Source organism: Lygodium microphyllum, chromosome 7 (genome assembly GCF_053477565.2).
Source record: "Lygodium microphyllum isolate KBCC chromosome 7, Lygodium_microphyllum_v1.1.10, whole genome shotgun sequence".
NCBI classification, from domain to species: domain Eukaryota; kingdom Viridiplantae; phylum Streptophyta; class Polypodiopsida; order Schizaeales; family Lygodiaceae; genus Lygodium; species Lygodium microphyllum.
The window spans coordinates 30,832,680-30,857,768 of NC_141141.1; the positions used below are offsets into that span (position 1 = coordinate 30,832,680).

Sequence of the window (25,089 nt, forward strand, 5' to 3'; positions counted from 1 at the left end):
AATACATTTGAAAGACTCTTTGTCTTACCATCATGCAAGGACAAGGAAACTTTTCCAATGTGTGAAATTGGGTGGCATGAGCCATCACCTATCTGCACATAACCTGTATTTTGCAAATCTTACATCTCTCCAAACCATTCTGCATGGCTGGTCATATGATTGGATGCACCTGAATCAACATACCAAACATCATCATGTGTTTCCTTTCCTATAACAGCATTCAGCATATGCTGCATAACAAACAGACGTTCATTTTTATCTTCATTCTGTCGTGAAGACGATGCATAGTTTCCTTGCTGCAACTTACCACTGCGAATATCATCATTCTTAGCGTAACATTGGGCTGCAATATGACCTGTTTTGCCACAGTAGTGACACACAATACCAGAGTTGTTAGAACCTCTATTTTGCCATCCACCTCTTCCTCTAAATCTTCCCCTCCCAATAATATGGCAAAAAGAAACCTCTAAAGTTACCACAACCTCCTGAAACCTGCATATTGCCAAATTCCTGATTTAATCTGTTTTGTTGGTTGCCACTACCACGTCCTGTACCATGGCCTCTTGAAGAGAACCTGCCACGTCCCCTTCCTGAAATGGAGTAGAAAGCTTGGACTTGTTCACCACTTCTTTCAGATGTCTCACTTTGCATGTTGATCTCTTCAATGATCATAAGGGAGACCAACTCATCGAAAGCTAGAAATGGCTTTCTGACATTACGGAAGTTATAAAAGATTTTCAAGTCTTTTCATTGTTAAGTCCACCCAAGGTAGACGACACCAAATCATCATCATCGGGCATTGCATCAATCGCTGCCAATGCATCTGCAATACTCCTTACCTTCAGTGCAGACTCATTGATAGACATCTTCCCTTTCTTCAATGTATTCAACTCTTGCTTAAGTTGAATCTTTCTTGCCTTTGTATTTACGGAAAACATACTTTCAAGTATGGTCCAAGCTGCATATGAATTCTCTGCATTTCTAATATGTCCCAGCATATTATTGTCAATTACTGCAGACAGCCAATACATGAACTTCTTGTCTTTTGCATTCCATTCCTTCCGTGCCTTTGTCTCTTCTACAGTTGGAGGATCACTCACCTCCGACTCCTTTTCTTCACCTGAAACAAACTCGTAGAGGCCTTTTCCAATAAGGAAGTTCGTGACATGGAGCTTCCATGAAGGGTAGTTGTTCTTGTCGAGCTTCTCAATGATGGGGCTTCCACTGTTCTCTGCCATTATCACAAAACTAATACCAAACAGCAAGCAAATCTTCTATAACCCTTGACCTGTAGTGCACAACAATACACCAGACAGTCTTTTTCACTGTCTGCTCAACAATACATGCAATCTGCAACCTGTTTGCAGGTAAACCTTATGTTTGCTTCCTGTAAACACCTCAAGAATTACAGATTTGCAATCTGTAACCTGCGCATCCACTTTCAGTCAAAATAGCAGAAATCACAGTGTACCCTAAAACTACTGTCCGCAACCTTGCGGCTCTAAAACGGGGCTTGAAACGGCCGCAGGTGCCCAAAATAACTGCGGGAAAAACCCTAAAGGGCCTATTTGTAGAATACACAATGCTCTTCGCACACACCAAATCTCACTGCAATCTGAGATTTTTGCTCTGCCCTGCTTTCGGTACCTCCACAGGCACTATCCAAGAGAAAGAGTGGAAGGATGGGAGAGTTTCTTACCCGTGGCTTGCTTTCTCAAACCTTGCTTCTTCTCCTTCACTTCAGCCTTCAAAATTAGCCTCTCTCAGTGGTGCGGCTCTGATACCATGTCAAGAATCGCGTGGTGGGAGGACTTGCTTAAGATGCTGCGCTGAACACACACAAAATGAACAAGGAGAAGCTCACTTAAGAGACAAGAAGAGAGATGGAGGCCAAAACGTTTTCTTGCTAGTTTCTTCTTATTCTTCCACACACTTTACAATGTACACAAAGTATAGATAAGATACAACATAAAGGAAAGTGGCCTACTAAGTCAAACAATGCATAACCGACTACACTAGTCGACTGGCGCTATAACTATGCGAGTTTTTTGAGGCGCCTTCTATTTAAAATTGCACTTTTGCCTCAGCTTAGCTTTTAAGGGCCGCCTTTGCAACTTTGCTATTTTTCTATTCTTTTTCAATATTTTGCTTCATTTTTCTACTATCTTGAACTAAGGTTAGAGGTTAACATTACCCCCTCCCCGAGACGGGTGCCAGTCCCATGGCACTTCGAGGTCTCTGTTGTGGAAGGGTGGATTCTGGGCAATGTTGAGATGACAAGCTCAACACATGCGAACATTGATGAAGGTTGTTACACCTATTTACAACTGGCATAGTTATAGCGCCAGTCGACTAGTGTAGTCGGTTATGCATTGTTTGACTTAATAGGCTACTTTCCTTTATGTTGTATCTTATCTATACTTTGTGTGGAAGGTTGTTACACCTATTTACAACTGGCATAGTTATAGTGCCAGTCGACTAGTGTAGTCGGTTATGCATTGTTTGACTTAGTAGGCCACTTTCCTTTATGTTGTATCTTATCTATACTTTGTGTGGAAGGTTGTTACATCTATTTACAACTGGCAGGGATGACCGCCCAAAATGGATTTAGGGTAGTGGGAAGTCCACTTCCGGCTATGTTTTCATCTATGCTGGAGGTGTTGTTTCTTGGATGTTCAGGGTGCAGAAATGCACGGCCCTTTCTACTACAAAGGCCGAGTATGTTGCAACCACTGAGGCTTACAAGGAGGCCATTTGGTTAGGTCGTTTAGTTGCTGACCTTGGTATTGATGCTATCCCTACACTGCATTCGGATTCTATGAGTGCTATTCAGTTAGCCAAGAATCCGGTCTTCCATGCAAAGACGAAACACATTGAGGTGAGGTATCACTTCATACGTGGGGTCGTTGAGGACAAGTCTGTTGATCTTGTCAAGATCTCAACTAACCAGAATCTTGTAGATCTGCTCACGAAAAGCCTCTCTAGAGAGCACTTTGCCTTCCTCAGGAGGTTGATGGGCATGGGATGAGATGACATCTTTCCTCATCCTGCTGTACATGTGTACATGTTGTACTATCTTTTTTATTTTTCTTTTCACTCCTCATTGGGGCAGATTCACCTTTAAGTGGAAGGTTGTTGGGGGTAAAGGCGCCTCTGCCTAGCCGCCCATGTAGTACTACATTGACAGTCACCGCCATTGCACACTACAGGTGGCGGACGCCCATCACCATCACTTTATTATTTATTCTTTTAGTGACAGTTTGAATAAAGGAAGGCCCAATCACACATTGTGATTGTTGGAGTTCCCATTTCTAGTCTCTCCCTTTCTTGCTCTTGCTCTCTCGCCATAGTTCTCGAGTCCAACCTTCGATCCATCGCTCCCTTTCAGAGTCAAGTAGCTCAAGATTGTGAATGTCCAATTATTGAATGAGTTTTGAGCTGTAGTAGTCTTGATTACTTCTCGATGGCCCACTAAAAACATTCTATCAATATTTGTTATGTAGACATGTTATAGACATTTTATCAATATTTGTTATGTAGACATGTTATAGACATGAGTTGAGGAGAGACAATTTAGCATTGACATTTAGTTCCAAGGTACGCTAGCACTGGCACAACTTATGTGTAAGTGTTGAGACATGTGATTGCAATAATGCATATGGATCCTAACTAATTGTGATAGATTCTCGATGTTTCTAGCAATCAATGCCTAATGTCACCAAGGTGGGAATTGTTATCATGTATGATTGGCTTGGCTATGGGTGGCCAAGCCAAAATCAAGGGGGTTCATGTTGTCTTTAGTGGTTCGAAAAAAGGAGTTTCTTAATACTTGAAGGGTGGCAAAGTTTCTATTGTCAAAGTATGAAGGTCCAAGGGCCACAACCATGAGGATCAAAGACTTTTGTGGTGTCAAAACCAATGTCACAATGGTGGCCAAGGGCGGCTAGGAGTGCCTAAGCCTATGGGTACCTTGCTTTATGGACAAAAATTTCGAAGTGTAGCCTAGAGTGCTTGGTTAAGCCCAATGTCCAAGCATGAAAAAGTGGTGGAGACACATCCATTCAAAAGGTTGAATTATGATAGAGGGTAATCATGATGGGGTGGATAGGCCCATGTTATCATGTAGGTAGTCCATGACGACATGTAGATGATGGATTAGAGTGATGTTGGTCAGTTGGCCAACTAAGGTGACCCATTTGAGTGGGCATGAGGTGTAGCAATTGAGGGACTGGTGAAACCTATGGTGAACACATGCCTATTATGGAAACTGATCAAGAATGCACTACCGTCTAAGTGCACAGATGGTTAAGAATGGCCAAAAGAATGTGCTATCCAAGTTATATGGAAAGTTGTTTGAAGATCCATGTGAGGTGGCATTTGAGCATAGGGACATAGGCTTAATGGGAGTAAGGGGTGTGTTTGAGGGGCATCTTTGACAACCTGGAATTATGGTTGAGGGTGCAAGGAAGGAGTTGCATTGTCTGAGTGAAAGGTCACACACAACTCTAAAGGGCCAATGGTGACCATCATGGCTAATAGCCAAGAGGTGTGTGTTGAGGCCCTATTGATGGTTGAGCTCTCTAATAAGGCCAACGTTCCTAACTACTTGTAGATGAGGGACGATAGGTACCCGAGGAGCCACAACCTATAAGATAGATAATTGTGGCCCTCTTTACCCTTTTTCTCAAATGCCTAATGAGTTGAGATAAGGTTCTACTTTCTTAAAAGGAATAAACAAGATGCTCCCTTTTTTTGCTTTTGATCCCTTCTACAAAAGCCCTCTATTAAGATTCTATCTTCCCCTATTTTCTCAATGTGGCATCTAGAGACCTTTTTTTGTTGAATTTTTTTGAGATTTGAATATTGCACCTTTTGCAAGGTTTCTCCCCGCTAAACCTATTATAATTTGAATTAATAATGAAAAATAAATATATATATATAAATAGATTGATACCCTCTCGATCCCCTCTTTGTAAACTAATTTGAGCATTGTTTTAGAGTGTAAGCTCCTACTCCACTACACAAAGAAGAGAGTGTATGCCTCCTTGGTTGATTTTATTGGTTGTGGACAAACCAAACCAAAATGTTTTCAATATCTCTAAATCTTTGTGGCCAATGCAAGACTTGATAGACTATCAAGTGCAGGGTAGCGTAGATTGGTGGTGGATTAAGTGACAATTAAAGATGACAACAATAGTATAGTAATGAAAGGTGGTGGTCTATCAAAGATAGTGACGGAAGGATCTCAAGGAATTGTGGGAAAAAAAGGCTATATACGAGTAGAGTAGATGTAATAAGGGTTCCAATACACCCCATATGTACAGTTTCACACACATAAAATTTCATCCACTCACATTGTTAGCTCCATTATCATGCTGCTATTGCAGCCATGGTTATTTATCTTATGCTAGTAGTCAACCCTTGTATGTATACATTGATATAAGCCTTGGCCTTTCTTATTGCTATCTCCCAAAGAGACCATGGTGCCTTTGTATGGCCATAACAATTTGGGTCATCTAATGAGACCGATTCTGGTCTCAATCACTGATGGTGCAATATTTGCCAGATGGCTATTCACAATATGAAGGTTTTTCAATATAATGTTAGGAGTCAGATTGGGAAATGCCAGGGCACGGAAAGGTGCAAGAGGAGCGCAACGTGCAAATTGGCAACAAGGCATAAGAGGAGTGTAGCCTACCAGTCGGAATACCCCCAAGACATCTACAATAGTGGCATTAACAATTGTTTACACCAAACAAGATTATCCATCTCTTGACATGGGTCATAGAGAACAAGGAAGGAATTGAGGAGATCAAGGAGGAAATTATGATGCCCAAAAAAGGCAAAGTTAGGATCAGAATGCCTTTCCTTTTTTCAATATGGTGGAAATCAAAGAGCTACCTGAGACCATAGGATAATTGGCAGTGATGCAGAATCCACAGTTGACTCCTAGTGTGAAATCAATACCTATGAGAGTGGAAGGGAAAATAGGAGTACCAGTGGTGATGCACAACTCCTAGTCCAGATTCAATACTCGAAAGGGTGGAATGGAACTGGCCAACACTAGAACCTAAGGCCTAGACTTCTTCACAAGAAGTTCCAACTAATTTGGAAACATACACCACATGGGAACTGGTCTATATCACTATTTCTTTGGGGGATTCGCTAAATTTGGTATTTGCATTCAAGGACCATTTGTTACAAATGATTCAACCAAATAGGCATATACTACCAAAACCAAAAGTGGCAGCCCTAACTACAACCACAGTGGTAGATGAAGTTCATAAGCTAAAATAGGAGCCAATTCCAATAGGACCATTATTAGACCTTGTATTTTAGTGATTTCTCTTCGATTCAAGGGTCAAGTAATTAACAATGTTTTGCTCAATAGTGTCTCAGGAGTCAACATTATTATAGTAGCCACTTGTCAAGATTTCAATCTAATGAATCGGAAACCAATATCCTACATCTCAAATCAACAAATATGCGGCCTCTTGGAACTATCCGTTGTCGGAGGGGTTTTTGTTGAAAGGTCGTATCCAGCGGGAATCAGAGATAGAAGGAAGTAGAGTTAGGAGATGGAAGAGAAAAAAAAGAATAGACAAGAGGTAAACAAGATAAAGACAAAGCATAATGAATCAAATCAATATGTATTGATAGAACTTGGAATTCCTTGTCTAGCACTACTCAGAAGCACTCTCCAAGCATTAGATCTCCTAGAGCTCCCTCATAGACCTAAAAAAGTGCATCAATACAAGAATTTCCTCTATGCTGCCCGGAACCCAAATCTGAGGGCTCCGTTGGCTCCGAAAGGGGGGGTAAACCCTAGAACACCTGGTCAGGGATCTTCTAGATCACTTCTTCTTCTTTCCAGTTCAAAATGTAGTTTTCAGCTTGTCAACTGCAATCGTGACGTGTGTGATTTCGCCCATCTTTTCTTTTTTATGAAAAATCCCATAACTGGCTAAAAAAGTAACTTGCCTTTTGCATGCTATCCTAATCTAGAAGTTTTCCTAGCTTTTACAAATATTTACAATAAATAATATCCAACATATCTAAAATAGACTACAATTGTCTGAAAATCTAGTATTTTTGGACCATCCATGCCACTCACACTAGCACTAATGACTCTGATGTCATTAACTCTCTTGATCAATAATAAAGTCGGATGATGATGCACTCCAAAGTTTTTTACACCGTGTCCGTGTAGTGGCATGACATCCACCCCCTCTGAATCTGCACATTGAGCAGCTAATAGCAATTGTGGACAATTTAATGTGCATGTAGGTGATTCCACAGCAGCAAGTGATTCCGCAAAATACATATCAAATTAATGGACGTTTATGAGTTTAGAGTGCACATTCGAATTATATTAAGGTCAGTATAGAGTTCTAACCTATTTAATTTTGTAGCTGAAGACTACTAGGTATTCACTTTTGTTGGGTTTTATTTAATTATTTTTTAATAATTGTGAATGCTTCGATTGATGTGTAGAGCAGGTAGCGGTGGCTTTGGATAGCACTGGGTGTTAGCGTAAGTCCAAGCATAAATTTCATAATTATAATTAGTTATCTTAAGTATAATATTTAATATTATGTATTTATATGATATTTTATTATTAAAATTATTACTCTATTTGTAAGTTATAAGTTTAAACTTCTTTAGTAATAATTAGATCATTGTTCTTAGTACTATTAATTTATTTGTTTTTAATATAGATTATTTTAGAATATGAGATTTAAGATATACTTTTATTGAAATAAGCTTTCTTTATGGAATACCTTGCTATTTTCTTAATGTGATTAAGTTTCGAAGGCTTTTCTAGCTTTCTTTATAAAAGCAACAGGATCGCACGCAAAACAACAAAACATGGTGAAAACTGAGTTTTTTTGTTGGTCCCTCATCCAAAATCGGAATTTAGAGCTTCAAAAGTCATTTTGGGAATTATAGTGATGTCAAAACATCAAGATTCAGAGCACAAAATTTTCTACAGCAGCTATAGCATGTTACAGGATACCTCTTGACTCTTAGAATTGTGTATTTCAATTGATATTTGTACTTTCTTTGTAATTATATATAACATATGAATGCAAATATCCACATAAAACTATAATATATAATTAAGGATGGCAAACCATGGCTTTTGCCATGGGGGAGGTTGGGCCCAATCTTGCGTTTTTCTCTTGTCTTTCTCAATCTATTGAGTTATTCAAATCCTCTTATGTATTATAATGTTGTTTGTATTTAATAGTTGAGATGTTTGATTTGCTAGATTTGCCACGTGTTACAATAGACAATATAAAAAATTGGCTAAAATTGTCCAAAAATCTAGTATTTTTGGACCATTCATGCCACTCACACTAGTACTAATGACTCAGATCACATTGACTCTCTACATCAATAAGAAAGTCGGATGATGATGCACTCCAGAGTTTTTCACAATGTGCCCGCGTAGTGGCATGACACCGTTTAGTCTTGATGGAAGTAGCAAGTATTCCATTTTTTATTTCTTTGGTGGTATTGAGCATGGAGCAAGCAGGTGAGGATTACCACCTCTTTCTGAGACAACCCTAGTTGCAGTAAGCTTGGGTAAATCATAACTAGGATTGTGGTCTAACGAACAAATTTTTGAGGTCGTAACAAAATTAGGATATTTTTAAATAGAATCCCACCTCCATCAGTAGCTTCTAGACTAGTGGTAGTTGAGATAGTCAACATGGTGGATGGCTTGGATGATGATGAGGAAGTTGGTTTCCTAGCAAAGAAAATGCATGTTTGGAACCTTTTTGTATTGTGGATGTCGTGCAAATCGGTTAGCAATCCACATTCTCCACCTTATCCTACCATGGAGCGAGTATTAACAAAAAATCAAGTTTGTAAGGTTATGGAAATCACGATTTCAGAGCAGAAGTGACTCAATCTGCAACTATAGGCGAATTGAATGTAGCAAAAGTATTGAGACAAGAAAGGAAATTTGGAGCACAAATGCAAAAGTTGACTAGGGTCATGGAGGATGTGATTTCCATAGTTTATCTTAGTCCAGAAGATACTAAGCCAATGAAGATAAGGTTTGAGAGTAGCTCATTGCCCTCTTGACAAAATTGAAGGATGTATATGCATGGGATTATTCAAAAAAGAAAGGATTAGATCCTAGGTTCTATCAGCATGAGATTCCACTCTAATCGGATGCTGTTCTAGTCTACATGCAAAGGTATTGCATGAATTTGCACATGGCCAAATTGGTTAAGGAAGAGCTAGATCAACTCCTCTGATTCAGATTTATTGCTCTCGTAGATTGACCAAAATGGATTCCCCCAATTTTCATTGTCTCAAATAAAAATAAGAAATTACATACCTACCTAGATTACAAGAAATTGAATGTTGCCACTATCCTAGACCCATTTTCCATTCCATACCTCGACAACATCTTAGATGGGGTAGCTAGTTACAAAATGTATTCTTTTTTGGATAGATTTAGGGGATAAAATCAAGTCCAACTTGCTCATGAAGATCAACCCAAGATTACTTCCATTGTGGCATGGGGAGTATTTGTCTATATTGTGATATGGTTTTGCTTGGAGAAATCTCTACCTCATCTTAACCCCATGAAGTGTGTTTTTGCCATCCATAAAAGGTTGTATATTGTTGGGCCATGTCATTTTAGGAGATAGAATTACTATGGACTCCTACAAGGTGGTTGTTGTTATGCAAGCTCTGGTTCTAGATTTCCCATCCACTGTCTTGTGATTTCTTGGGTAGGTTCACTGGCATGGATGACATCTACACCTCTTAGCACATGTGGCTATTCCTCTGAATCAATTGGTCCATATTCCTAAATCATCATTCACCTAGAATGGGGTGGTAGATCTAGCATTCCAACATCTCTTGCAACTGTTACTTTCAAAGGCCCTAGTCTTGGTCCCTTTGGATCGAATAAAATCATTCAATGTCTTTGTGGATGCATCGGATATTGCAACTGGTAGTGTGATCATCTAGCAAGATTCTAATTGAGTGTTCGTTTGTTTTTCATATGGATCATTTTGCTCTAGTTTTGGTCAAGAAATAGAATGTCACATGATGCTTGGCTAGATGGATGCTATTGCTTGAGGAGTTTGATTTTAAAGTGGTGCATAGACTGGGATCTGAGCATGTCATTGTGGATTTCGTCTCTTGACTAGATTTCAGAGAATCCTCTTTAGGAGTCAATGATGACTTCTTGGACACTCAACTCTTTTCCATAGCAACTGATAGTCTAGAACTTGATCCACATAACCCTCCTTGGACTTGGTACAAGGGAATGCTGGTCTTTCTAGATTTTGGAAACCACATTTTGATGGACCAACACAAATGCCTAGCTCTTCATAATCAGCATTTTGAATCTATCCTCGATTAGCTTTACCATTGGACCTTATCTATAGAATTATAGCACATGATTCTCCCCACATAGAAAGATGTGTTGGAGGAAGCTCATCAAGGAAATGCAGGAGGTTAATTTGAAGTTGACGTCACTATCACAAAACCCCGCAAGTAGATTCTGGTGGCCTACCATGCATGGAGATGTTCGTAAGTTTGTTCGGCAATGTGATTCTTGCTAGCTACTTGGTCAACAGGATCAATTTTACCACTTCATTCGATATTTTTGTTAGAACCCTTTCAAAAATGGGGATTGGGTTTTGTCAATCCTCCCAATAAACGAACCCATGGGATCTTAAACTAGGAATAAATAAAACCTCACTACAACAACGGATTACTCCATTAAGTGGGTATAAGCTTGGGCACTCCCGAATAATTTAGCCCAAGTAGTGTCTAAGTGCTTATTCAAGGATATCTTCACTTGCTATGGTTGCCCCATGGAATTGGTAAGTGACTATGGTATTCACTTTGTCAATAAGTTCATTAAGCATATGACTACCTTCTGCATGGTCATTCATAAGAAATCCTATATACTAGCTACAAATAAATGGCCTAACCAAATCAACCAACATGACCCTATGTAAAATCCTTACCAAGCTAGGTGGAGCAACACACAAAAGATTGGTATACAAAGCTCCTAGTAGTGTTATGGGATTACAACATATCTTTCAATGTTGCAATAGGCCTTATCCTTTACAAGATTGCTTTTGGCATTGAGGCAATCATGCCTATGGAGTTCATTGTTCCTAGTCTCAGGATTACTGTGATTGCCTTCTTCCATACGAGTCCATCCCATTCTAGATTGACAGACTAGCAAAGCTAGATGAAGATTGGACTCAGAATTCCTATCTATTGTTTGGAGTCCAGTTCTGATAGAAACACTAGGTGGATCACCTCTCCAAGAAGTGGCTCTTTAAGTGAGGACATGTGGTGATAGTGTTCAAGACTCGGCGGATGGAAAGGCTTCTTAACAAACTCAAGATGTGATGGAGCGACTTGTTTTGGATTTTTCATGCAAGCCCATCTAATTCTTTTTACCTTAGTGATTTACAAAGAAATCTCCTTCTACATTTGTTCAATGGTCCAAATGTGGCATTACTCAGCAAATGGTTGGTGTGCCCTTTCTTAATTGCTTTGGAGTGCCCTTGAGACTCGAAAGTGGCCCCTTCCACATTGAATTTTGATTATTCCTAGTCTTATCTTGAAATTTTGATAATTCTTGGAGTGTAGATTGAATTTAATCCTGATTCCACACTTATGGTGATGTGCCCCCTTTTAAATGTTTTTCATCATACTCTAGCCCATTCGCTCTTATAAGTGATGGTATGATGTATCAAGAATTATGCAATACTCATAATTTCTTGTGGTCACAATTATTGATGTGGCACACATTGATTGGCCACATTCAAACACTTGAACCTTCATGCATCAAGGCCCCTTCAAAAGAAACTTGCTCATTATGTTTCTCCTTGTTGTGTCTTCTTTTTTTATCATCACCATTTTGTGCTCTTGATACACTTTGTATGTTTCCCCTTCTCTTTCATTGGTAACTTCTTCCCATTGACAGCCATGCTTACCTTCCACCTTCACCTCGATAGGATAACACTAATGCTCCTTGATTGCAAACAAGGAGGCTATCAAGCCTTGGGTGCACCACTTGCACCTTGACACCTTCCTTGCTCTACCTTGGGAGAGCACCCATGTCCACCTTGAGGCTAAATCCATCCTCCAATAGCTACATCACAATCCACAAGTTGAATTGGCATGACATTGCTACAATCTCACCCCTCAACGCATGTAGGAGCAGCTACATATCCCTTGGATGATGCATTAGAGGCCCTTTCTCTACTCCCTAGTCTTGACATGGAAGTTATTTTTGGGCTTGCCACAAAAAACAAGTATCACCTTAGTGGCATAGCCGGTAACCACAATCCCAAGCAAGAGGTACTCAAGTTTTTTTTTTGGAAGCATTATATTTGTAGGTGAAGGCCTTCAACATCTCTCATAGGGTTGCCTCTACGTTCTTCTTACCCAGGAATCCTTGGACAAGAGTTTTTCTTAATAGACTATGGGTGGAGTGCAAGCAAGTGGCAACCTATCCCTTAGATGTGAAGTCCTTGAGGATCATGTATGGTCAACATTTCACCTTCCTCTTTCCCCTGCTACCACTATGGATCCTACCTACTTTATTACTACCTTTGATGTTGACAACCATACTCCTTCTTCCCCACATAATAGTGCACATGCCTAGCCAAAAGAACAACCCATCGCAATATAGGAGCTTGCAGATACAACTCTGTATATTGGATGTTTCAAAAATGATGGCAATGAGGAAAAGCATGTGGTCCTGGAAGTAACTCAAGCCACCCCTTAGCACACCTTTATAGCAGAGTCCTCCCACTCTAACCATAGTAGGCTTGACTTCAAGTCATGTTGTGCGCGATGCTAATGAGAACCTCCTGTAGCCAAAAATCTAGTGAGAGGAAGCTTCGTAGTAGATATCCAATCAATTTGTTGCTATTGTTACTAGGACTACTATTCAAATTGTCCCAACTCTAATTCAAACCACAACCCCTACTTCGATGTTCACATGCCAACAAAATTCTACCCCAAAATTTCCCAATGTTGCCTCGACTATGTGTTAGCAAGAATTTGTTCACACGAGCAAGTTCAACAACAGGCGCATATGCTTTGGACAAAAATGGAGTAGGTGTGATAGGAGAATGTGCACCTTTGGGACCAAGTTCAAGAGCAACAAGTGGAACTTTGGGAGCAATGGCAACGCCTTCTGGCTTGTCAAGAGTCTCAACTGGACTTTGCAGATTCCAACTCCTGTGGTGGGTACAAACAAAGTCCATCTTCCTCTACAAATAGGTGGTAGTGGCCACTAATACTGACAGATCGTGCCCATGTCTCTCAAAATCTTATAAAAATCCTTCGATGTAGAGATGCGCAAATCTTGGGGTGAAGGGGTGCAGAAATTCCGAGCTACACTCGTAGATTTGTGTTCTCAACTATCATGCCTGCCCCCTCATGATGATGATCTGAATGTGGATGCACAATCCCAACCTCTGATGTAGTTCTGGGCTAGCCACTACTCCCAAGGTAGTGCTCCCTCTTCTTTAGCCCTTGCCACCTCTCCTTCTGCAACAAGCTCAGTGATCAAACTCCAACGGGAGGCTAAGGAGCCCATCGCAACCTATGTTTCCCAAGATGTGCTCGTAGAGCTTGGCAAGGCAATAACAACCTCAATGCCCATTTGGGTTACCAAAGATGTTGTAGCTCATGGTAGGGTGGGCCTAAATCCTATCTTGATTCACAGAGATCAAACTCAAGAGGAGGAGTACACCTAATGAATAGCTAAGGTAGAGAAAGGCACAACCTCAGTGCCACCATCATCAAGTAAAGGGATGGAAATGATGAAACAGGAGCCCATTCTTGACGATGAAGCACTGCAAAGACCCCTTGCCCAAGAGTTCTTTAACTTCTCAATCAGTAGTTCCTCTAAGGACCCTAAGTGGATTTTGCTCAAGGAACATTGTGAAGCTCTTGAGAAACAATAGAGTGCCGCCCTGGAGTGAGTTGAGGTGCTTTTGACTATCACTAACTTTTGGCAGATGTAGAGGTGAAAGCAAAGTATTTGTGGAACCACGTCCCATCATCTATTTAGAATACCCTAGATTGGATGATGCAATGTGGTGTCATGCTTTTCTCTGCTTTGCTAGTAACGAGGAAGTGATAAGGATTCCAATTCACCTATATAAATAGTTTCATACATATACAATTCCATCCACACAGATAGCTAGCTCCATTGTTGTGTTGCTATTGCAACCATGGTGATTTAGCTTATGCCTTGTATTTTGGAGTAGTCAACCCTTGTATGTTTTCTTATTAATTGTCTCCTAGGGACACCATGGTGCTTCATCTAGACATGTAAATTGGACTACTAGAATATATAAGTATTTTGTTTACTGTCATTTTTTTGTCCATGATTGCCTATTTAGATAGGTTCTCGATATGCTGTGAGTGATGCATCTGCACTGGTAGCATATCTATGTGTTGAGTCTGAGTATATTTGGGACTCTACAGTCTCACAGAGTCAGTGCAATCCTATTGCACTTGGTGACCATTACCCAAACTTGGACTCGATTACACAGATTGTGTATTTTTTCAAGCACTTTGACCAATGCATCTATAGATATCTCTCACCTAACCATTACAAGGTCTTGCTTGCTAATCTACTTCTCCATATCTAAACTCAAAATCATTTAAAAAAATGAAAGAAGAGTGTAGTGAGCTCACTAAGTCATCCTTCTCCTTGTAATCAAGGCTTAAAGATACATCTATGGCTCCAAATTTGAATGCAGATCCTCAAGAATTCTCTCTTTCCTCCATTGCTTTCACTCGATCCATGTAAGCTTTGTGTGTTGAAAGGAAAGAAAAATAAGAAGAAGAAGAGGAGGAGGAGGAGGAAGAAGAAGAAGATAGAAGAGGAGAAGAGCTTCTCCAACTAGTCTCTCACTCTCTCCCTCTCTCTCAATTTCTCTCTCTCTCCGTCCCTCCCCCCCCCTCTCTCTCTCTCTCTCTCTCTCTCTCTCTCTCTCTCTCTCTCTCTCTCTCTCTCTCTCTCTCTCTCTCTCTCTCTCTCTCTCTCCACACAAGCAAGCAAGAAGTAAGAAGCAAGGATGACACTCTCTCTAGTTTGCATACTAGAATGAGCTTATCCATTCACTTTTCACTTTTATACATAGGGTTTTTCAAAATGAGCGCTCCCTTTGAAAGTTGGGCACACCGCCTATTTCTTGCTCAAGTTCGGCTTCTTGCTTTTATGCATATGGCCTAGATTAATCAAAGTGTCTCATCCTATGGTGAATGGATATGCCATGCCCTAACCTTTTGACTATTAGGGATCTATTTCAAACATAAAAATATTCTTACAAATTGCATAGGAGTGAGAGAGATTCTCATAGTTACATCAAAATATTATTTTTCAAAATTATAAGTGCCTTAAAAAAAACTCATGTGGCACTTATTTTTGCAATTGTTGACTCATAGTTGCTTTCTCTCTTTTTTGTGCCTTTGAGGTTTTTTTCCTTCTTTTGGTTGCCTCTAAAATTTGCATGGGATGTGTATGGTGGTTAACATAAGGCATACATAGACCATGTATGCATATCAAATGTTAATGAAGACATAATGTAATATGGAAAATCTTGGTAATACATATCTATCGTTAATAACTATTCTATTTGTACCTTGGCATTAATAAAAGTGTATCCCCTTATTTGAGATTCATAATCCAGAAAGAAAGATCTTTAACTTTTTTGAATATAAGAAACTTTCAAAAATTCTTTAATTTAATTAGGCCACTAGTGTCCTATCTAGAATTTGCATGCATTATTCCTCCCATGATGTTATCAAGATGTCTTGATTTGTACACCTTTAAAAAACCTTTAAAAATTGAAAAGCAACACTAAAAGCTATATGAAACATGTAACTTGCATATTGGAGCTTGAAATTGGGTTGCAATCTAGTAAAGACACCTCATAATGGAAGTCCCGGGACTACATGTGATTCACAATCCTCTATATTCTCTTTTTAGCAAGTCCTATAATGTTATCTAATAACATGTCTAGCTTACATACATATATGATATATGCTAAGATCATCCCTTTATCTATGCATGTATCCAATCAAAATATTGTTTTTGTGCATGACATGTATAGGATGTGCATCCACATTGATGTGACATAGGAGTGCTTGAGATGTTACTCAAGCTGGAAGGAATGTCAAGAGGTAGTGGGTTAGTATTTTACTTCTAAGTGGAGAGAGACAGACAGACAAATTTACACACATGCACAAAGTTTTAGGTGGTAGAAAGGAGAGAGAGAGAGAGAATGTGCGTGTGTGTAGAGGGTATTATAGTTCACAATTAGAAGGGTGGAAGCATGGTGACTAGAAGTTGTTGAGTTCAATTCGTACACCCATACAGTCATTTAGCAATAGGATTAAAGATCGCAAGATTTGAACCTGTGGGTTGTCAAAACAAGTGGTTTACCACTCGTGGTAGCCACCGACTGGGGAAAAAGGGGGTGTGAGGTGGTGGTGAAAAAGGAGAGCGGCCTCTCGAAGCTCGCTGCTGGGCTATGTGGGGGTATATAACGACTGTGAACCCCAACAAGAGAGGCTGCACTCATCTCTCTCTCATCTCTCTCTCTCTCTCTCTCTTTCGATGGCGTCCTCCGCTGCCCGCCTCCTTCTCGTCATGTGTGTCGTTTTGCTCTTCGTGGCTCCTTCCCTCCAATCAGCCTCCTCGACACCAGCAGGTTCCCCCCCCCTTTCTCTCGCTAGCTCAACTTAGACCTTAATCTCTTCATAACAAGCGCACTCACACATTGCCTTACCCTCTAATGAACCATAATCATCCAACTATATTGCTTGCCATTGTTCGCTAACCTATGTTCCTTGCTTTGTTTGCCAGGTGGCTCAACTCAAACTTCTAAGGATGCCATAGGAGAAGATCTTAATCTCCCCGAAAACCTCTGTGGATACCAAAGCAAGACTTATAGTGGGCCTTGTACAAGCAGTACCAAATGTGCTTATCATTGCCAAGTCCAAGAGCATGTCTCTACCGGGGCTTGCCATTTTCATTTCCTCAAATCTGAGTGTTATTGCTATCGTGCTTGTTGAAGTGCCATCTCACAAACTATTCTAGAAAATAAAGTTCTAGTATACACTAATGACAATATCTACAACCTAGAAGTATCATGAAAGACAACAATAAGGATGAAAGCCACTTTCTTGTTACTTGATATTCACTCAAGATAGAGTATCATCCTCTAAGTATTATGAAGCACAATAATAATGTTAAAAGTTAGATTGACACTTGCTTGTCACAATAAAGTGACATGCAACTTTTCTTTTAGTAATAAACTCATGTTCATGGCACACTTTTCAAAAGTCTTTAAGTATAAAATTTGGGATTCATTAATGTGTTGAGTGCTTGCTAAGGATTTAAAAAATACTCCACATGGTCAACTACAAAAGGCTCATAAGGTATTTGATTATCTTCCATCACTTAAAAGATCTATAAGAATCATTTTAACTTATGACTAGTGATACATAACATAGCCTATATGGTTTTAGAGTGCATTGATTTCTTTGAATAATAAGGAAGTAGGTCTTGTAGCAAGCATCACATTGACAAGAAGAGTGCTCTTAAATTTCATGCACTTGATCAAATAGGAAAGCACTATGGCAACATAAGGTCTCTCTAAATACTCTTTGAAATGTTTTGCATTGTGCTTCTTTAATTTGTAGTTGTAAAGGGTATTATGGGGCTCTTCCTATGGTTCAATACCCTTGATCAATATCTTAAATCTTGTACAAACTTGCACAATAGGTTTAGTCATATGTCATGTAAGTTAGATAAATTTTAAGTTGTTCATGGTCTTTAGCTATATCTCTCCCCTATCACATCTCTTTTCCCCCAAGTAAATGCTTTCTCAAATAAATGCATTATTTATATGCTTAGATCTACACAAGAACTATACAATTTGTGTCTACATGCTCATATGGGAGGGTATAACTAGGGAGTAAACCTTGTATGGTATAAAAGGCCACTTTAATGAAGACACCAATTGAAGTTCCTTAATATATATGAAAATAGGAGGCTTAGAACAAAGGAGAACAAAGAATGCTTGGGCATTGGGTTGTTCCATATGGTAACTATTAGGAATAAATCTTGGACATTTGCTTAGTCTGTATGGTAACCACTAGGAAGAAAGTAAGCTTGTGATTTTAATAAAAAGGCCATGCAATATATATCTAAGTCTAAGGGAGGGTCCAAATAGACAACAAATAAGGCTTCATTGAGAATGTGGACACAAAACCAATTTTATTCATCATTAGGGTGCCTTCTATAGGCCATTAGATCAATAACTGACTCTATTTTCTATAAAAGAGGAAACATCTTTATTGCCAAGTGTAAGGACGAATCACCTCTACTACGTTATTAGAAAAACTATTCTTAACCCCATTATGGACCAAATGGAGCAAGCAAAAGAATAAAGGGAGCACTTGTAAGGGTCAAATAAGTTTTTCCAATATAAGTGCTACAATTTCATTCGAGAAGACTTAATTATAATTGTTTCTTCAAAGACGTTAATATGTTCAATGTGAAATCGAGGTCTGGGATCACTCCCTACTACAAATTGTAATTATTTTAGTTTGGAGTTGAGTCTCACTTGAATCCCAAAATGCATGAAATAAGCTATTCATATGCGTGCAAACTTGTGGCCTCCTTATTCTTACTTGTCCTAGGAAAGAGAGTAAGAGAGTGTGTGTGGAGTGAGGGACTTGGATATAGTGAACCTTTATATATTCTATTCTCATAATATCCATCCATTCGTGGTGAGTTGAGTCCTTGAGCAAGAGTGTATGAAGGAGGCATGAAGTGAAGCTCTTTTCCACCTCTTCATCTCCTCTCATTCATAGTGATAAATCCTCTCAAGAACATGAATAACAATGGAAGCAAGGAGGTGAGCAATCGAGTGGGAACCTTTTTAGAAGTGGAGACTAGACTTCATCAGTCATCAAGGAGCTCACATTATTCTTTTTTATTATACATAAGAAATCTTGTTCTTAATACTTGCAAGCCAATGGCTTAGTTGAATCCATCAATAAGATATTGTGTAAGATCTTAATCAAGTTGGTAGATCAAAATAGAAAAGATTGGGACAGTAAGCTTCCCACAGTAGTATGCACTTTCCGAGGCATCCTTCAAAAGTCGCCATCAACATGACTTTGTACAAACTAGCATTGGGCTTAGAAGCCATTATCCCCCTAGGATTTATAGTCCCAAGTTTTTTACTTGAGATGAAAGATTGGCTCATTCAAAAAGAGTCACTTCCATTTTGAATGGAAGCTATATCCCAATTAGAAGAAGACGAGATCCACAACATTTATATTTGTTCGAGGTCCAAGTCCATGGTAGAAACACCAAGTAGATGGGTTGTCCAAGAAACCATTATTCCAGAAGGGACAACTTGTATTGGTCTTTATGAGTCGGATGGGAAAACTTCCCGACAAGCTCAAATTCCAATGGAGCGGTCCTTTCTAGGTCTTTCATGATTCTTGCACACTAATTCATTCTATTTGACAGATTTACATGGCAAGCTACTAGCAAAGCCTATCAACAAATTCCAACTCCACCACTGTCATGTTGACAGTCTGCAGTGCCCATTTCCAATCACACCAAATTTGCATGCTTTTTCTTTACCATCAGATTCTAGAATTTTGTGCTTACTACTTTGTTAAGAATCGTGTGGTGAGGGTACTTGCTTGAGTTGGTACGCCAAACACACACTGTATACACAAGAGGAAGCTCACTCTGAAAGGGAAGTAGAACCCAAGAGGAAGAAGCTTGGCAGTGAGAGCGAGAGAGAGAGAGAGAGAGAGAGAGAGAGACTCAAAAGTGGAAACTCCAACAACCACAATGTGTGGCCGGGCCTTCCTTTATTCAAACTATCACTAAAAGAATAAAGAATAAGTGATTGTGACGGGCGCGTGCCACCTGCAATGTGCAATGGTAGGTACTGTCAGTGTAGTAATACACGGGCGGCTAGGTGGAGGCGCCTTTACCCCCAACAACCTCCCACTTAAAGGCGAATTTTCCCCAGTGAGAGAGAAAAGAAAAGAAAAGACAATACAACATGTACACATGTATAGTAGGATGAGGAAAAGGACGTCATCTCATCCAATGCCCATCAATCTCCTGAGGAAGGCAAAGCGCTCCATAGTGAGGCTCTTCGTGAGCAAGTTTGCAGGATTCTGCTTAGTTGAAATCTTGACAAGATCAACAGGCTTGTCCTCAATGACCTCATGAATGAAGTGATACCTCACCTCAATATGTTTCATCTTTGCATGGAAGACCGGATTCTTGGCCAGCTGAATGGCACTCATAGAATCTGAATGCAGTGTAGGCATATCAAGGTCTGCAATCAAATGGCCTAACCAAATAGCCTCCTTGCAAGCCTCTATGGCTGCAATATACTCGGCCTATGTAGTAGAAAGATTCATACACTTCTGCGCCCTGGACATCCAAGAGATAGCCCCTCCAGCATAAGTGAACACATAGCTAGAAGTAGGCTTTCTACTATCTGCATGTCCTGCAAAATCAGAGTCAGTGTACCCCACAACTCTTATATCCAGGTTGCCATAGCAAATAAAAATATCTGATGTGCCCTTCAGGTACCTCATGATACCCTTCACGGCATACCAATGTTTCTTGCCAGGTGTAGCCATATAACATGCCACAACCCCAAAACTGCAAAAGCAATATTTGGATGGGTGGCTATCATGGCATACATAAAACTACCCACAGTTGATGCATAGGGAATCTTAGCCATCTCGGCCCTCTGCTCAACTGTCTGCAGAAAATCGGCCTATGAAACCTTCACATGAGAAGGTAATGGACAGCCAATAGGCTTAACATCCTGCATACGGAAGCACTCAAGGACTTTATGAATATGCTCCCTTTGTGATAAATAGAGTAGTCCCTAAGATCCGTTGTGCGTAATGCACATTCCAAGTATATGAGAGGCATGTCCTAGATCTTTCATCTCAAAGTTATTCTTGAGCTGAGCCTTACAAGCATCTAGCTCCTCATGAGCTATCCCTGCTAAAAGCATGTCATCCACATAGAGCACCAAAATCAGTAAAAAACCCTCACGGGATTTCTTCGTGTACAAGCACGAATCCATAGAACTGCGGCTGTAGCCCTGTGACTGCATGAATGCATCGAACTTATGGTACCATTCCCTAGGTGCCTGCTTCAAGCCATATAGACTATTCTTTAGCTTACACACTAGGTGTTCCCTGCTAGGGTCTGCAAAGCCCTTAGGCTGCTCCATGTAAATCTCATCATGCAAGTCCCCATGTAAAAATGTTGTCTTGACATCCATCTGGTACAAGTCTAGGTCAAATTGTGCAACCAAAGCCAAGACTAAGCGTAGGGTGGTCATCTTGACTACAGGAGAAAAGACTTCATCAAAGTCAACACCATGCTCCTTCTTGAAGCCCTTAGCAACCAATCAAGCCTTGTATGCCAACTTGGGGTGTCTAAGGGTACTTTTTAGCTTGTACACCCACTTGCATGGCAAAGCCTTCTTACCCTAAGGCAAGGAAACCAAATCCCAAGCCTGATTCTTATGCAATGAGTCAAGCTTAGACTGCAAAGCCCTCTCCCAAGAGTGATAATCACCCTTGTGCATAGCCTCATCATAAGTGAGAGGCTCTCCTACATTTGTAACTAGTACATAATCCATAGAGGGTGCAAAATGGTCAGGAGGTCATCTATCTCTAGTAGAATACCTCAACCCAGGCTCTACTACCTGACCAACATCATGTCAAACATCAACATGTCTAACATCTGGGTCATGAGCATCAGGTGATGCTGCACGCTGTCTAGCTGGCCGTGGAGCGGGCTGTAGGGGAGCAGGTGGCTCCTCTTGAAAGATAACTCTGCGTACCTCAATCACTTTCTTAGGCTACATATGCATTTTGTCCTCGTAAAAGATGATATCATGGCTGTGGATCAGTTTCCACGCTTGCGGATCCCATAGATGGTAACCCATCTCTCCTACATCTCCATAGCCAATGAAAATGCATTTGACACTTTTAGGATCCAGCTTATTGTGTTTGTCCTTGGGCATATGGCAGAATGCCTCATATCCAAAGACACGCAAATGATCATAAGAGGGGGGCTTGCATGTCCATACCTCCTTTGCAACCTGAAAGTCAATGCCACTACTAGGTGACCTGTTAATGAGATGCACTGTAGTAGAAACTGCCTCAACCCAAAAGTGTTGCGGCAAGCCAGCTTGGCTAAGCATGCTATGGACCCTTTCCTAAAAGGTCCTAATTCATGCGTTCAGCCATACCATTCTAGGGAGGGGTGTAAGGAGTGGTCAGCTGTGATGCTTAATACCCTGCTCATCACAAAACTGCTCAAAAGCACGTGATACATACTCACCCCCATTATCTGACTGTAGGCATTTCAACCTATTCCTAGACTAGTTCTCTGCTAATGCAAGCCAACGCTGAAATGTGTCTAAGACATCGGATTTTCTTTTTATGGGATAAGCCCAAACCTTACGTGAGTAATCATCTATGAAAGTAACAAAATACTTTGCCCCACCTAGTGGACTGACAGGGCATGGGCCCACATATATCTAAGTGCACAAGAAACAAGGGCTCACCCATGCATTTCTTACCAGACCTTTTATGCGTATTCCTGGTTTGCCTGCCATACAAACAATAATCACAAGAATCAAAATGCAAAGAGTCAAAAGGCAGAAGATACTGCAAAGCGTTGAGTATTTTCATTCCTTTAAGGGACTTACGTCCCAAAATGAGCATGCCAAAAGGATACATGGGGGATAGAGCCCATAGACAAAATATGATTCAAGGTAGCTCTAGATGCAAGTAAGGGATAGAGGCTGCCAGACTTGGCACCTCTTGCAAGCACAAGCCTGCCATGAGTAAACTTCCATGCAAAGTCTCCAAAAGACACAAAATACCATGCATCATCAAGTTGTATAGCTGACATAAGGTTGCGAGTCAATGTAGGTATATGGCATACATCATGCAAAACAAAAGAACTGCCAGAAGGAAAATGCAGCTTAACATCTCTAATGCCCATAATGTCAAGAAACGTGTCATCACCAAGACGTACAGAACTAGAGATAGTACGGTAGGTATGAAACCAATCTCTATAGGGTGTCACATGAAATAATGCACCCGAATCCAAAAGCCAGCACTGCACATACATAGAATGTGTCTCAGAAGCCTGTAAGGCATCACATGAAGAAGCTGCAACTATGTAATCCTCATCTGAATCGGTGGCTTGCATGACATTAACGTCTTCTATCTTCACACTAGACTTTGCAGGTACAATACTGTGCTCAAAAGACTTTTCTTGCACTTTCTCTTTTCCCTTTTCCTTGCACTTATCATCACACATCTTATGGCATTACAGCCTAATATATCCTGCTTTTCCACAATAATGACAAGTAAGATCAGACTTCTGTCCATAGGACTTACTAAGGCCACGTAACTTGGACTTGGACTTTTGAGAGTCCTTGCCCTTATGATCATTATCATGCCTGCCATGTCTACCACCTCTAAGAGTCAATGCATGTGAAGAGCGAGAAGCATCATTGTTTCTCCTATTGATTTCCTCAGTCAATAAAGCACTCTCAACATCTTTTGATTTTCAGCCCATCAAGCTTGTTCATGCATATGGCAGTACGGAAGACATCCCATGATTCAAGCAAGGTGCCAAGTAGAAACAACAGGTACAAGTTGTCTTTGAACTCAATACCCTATGACAAAAATTCTTCATGATAGCATGAAACCAACTAAAATGAGATGATAGGGAAGTCCCCTCCTTCATGCAAAGGTTCATTAATTGCTTCAGCCAATACATATGTGGTGCAAGACTCTGCTGTGCATAAAGCTCTTGAATCTTCTCCCATAAGTCCCATGCACTCTGATTCTCATCTTCAACAACATTATGATGGACCTCTTCTGAGAGTGACAAGATAATGGTAGACTTGCATAGCTCATCAACTTCCATCCAAACATCATCATCCATATCCTTGGGTTTAACATCCTTGAAATGCAAGGGTTCAATCTACAACTTCTGCACAAAACTTGCCATATCTGGGACTTCCAATACCCATAGTTGGTACCATCCAACTTGACAATGTTAAAGAGAGTTGTGCCTTTCAGATGACCAGCCATACTGTCCCAAATCAAAGCAAAAAATACAAAATTGTAGGTTGTTGTAATTAGCAGAAAATGCACTAAAACCACTGCTAAAACTGGCTGAAAGAGTGAATATCACCAAGAGAACCACCTGTCCACCAAACATGACCAAGATAATATCCAACAATAAGCATTATCCTCATACAAGTGCTCGAAATCTGCAAATTTCAGCTTGTTGGAATAAATTACAGCTGTATGTAAAACTATCCCAAAGTGAAGCAATCATTGATACATATGTCATTGCAATTGCCAGGTAGCAAGATGCATCCAACAATGAGTGTCAAGGGGCAAGATGGTACTAAGAACTATCAAATCAATAACCTATCAAGCAAGATGCATCTCATAGGTCTAGAAGTCATGCATGTAATGGGTCTCAAGGTAAGAGAAGAGACCAAGCACAAGCATAACTAATAGAGCAAGAAGCTCAATGCATAACCATCCAAGATGCATACAAAATGGACAAACCTGTGAGACAGAGATAGGTGCCTTCCCCAATAGGCATATCAAATCAGCCCACTACAAACTAACTGCAGACATAAAGCTCTCAAGAGAGCAAATGCATGTAACTGTCCCACAAGCTCAAGCTCAAGTGTAAGTAAAACTCTATGTACATCCGAATATGCCAAGAGGCTCCCACTAGAAGTAAAGTCAGATGCAAATAGAGCAAGCAATGCACAAATACATCGGGTACATAGCATTAGACATTCCAAATCCTAGTAGGGTGCATTTGGAGCATAAATCCCAAGCTATCTCAGACCCGTAAAGCATAAGTCTGAAGGCAATCAAATAGCATGTAAATGATAACCAAATGTAATGCCCAATAGGTCCAAAATGCTCAAATACATCCAA

At 40.2% G+C, this 25,089-nt stretch overlaps 1 long non-coding RNA gene across 1 annotated transcript; it reads left to right on the plus strand.

Moving 5' to 3' along the window:
- Positions 1-16,455: 16,455 nt before the first annotated feature.
- LOC148033318 (uncharacterized) lies at positions 16,456-17,370 on the plus strand. Its single transcript, XR_015691458.1, has 2 exons — positions 16,456-16,736; positions 16,892-17,370. It is a non-coding gene; the product is annotated as an uncharacterized LOC148033318 (long non-coding RNA).
- The last annotated feature ends 7,719 nt before the right edge of the window (positions 17,371-25,089 follow it).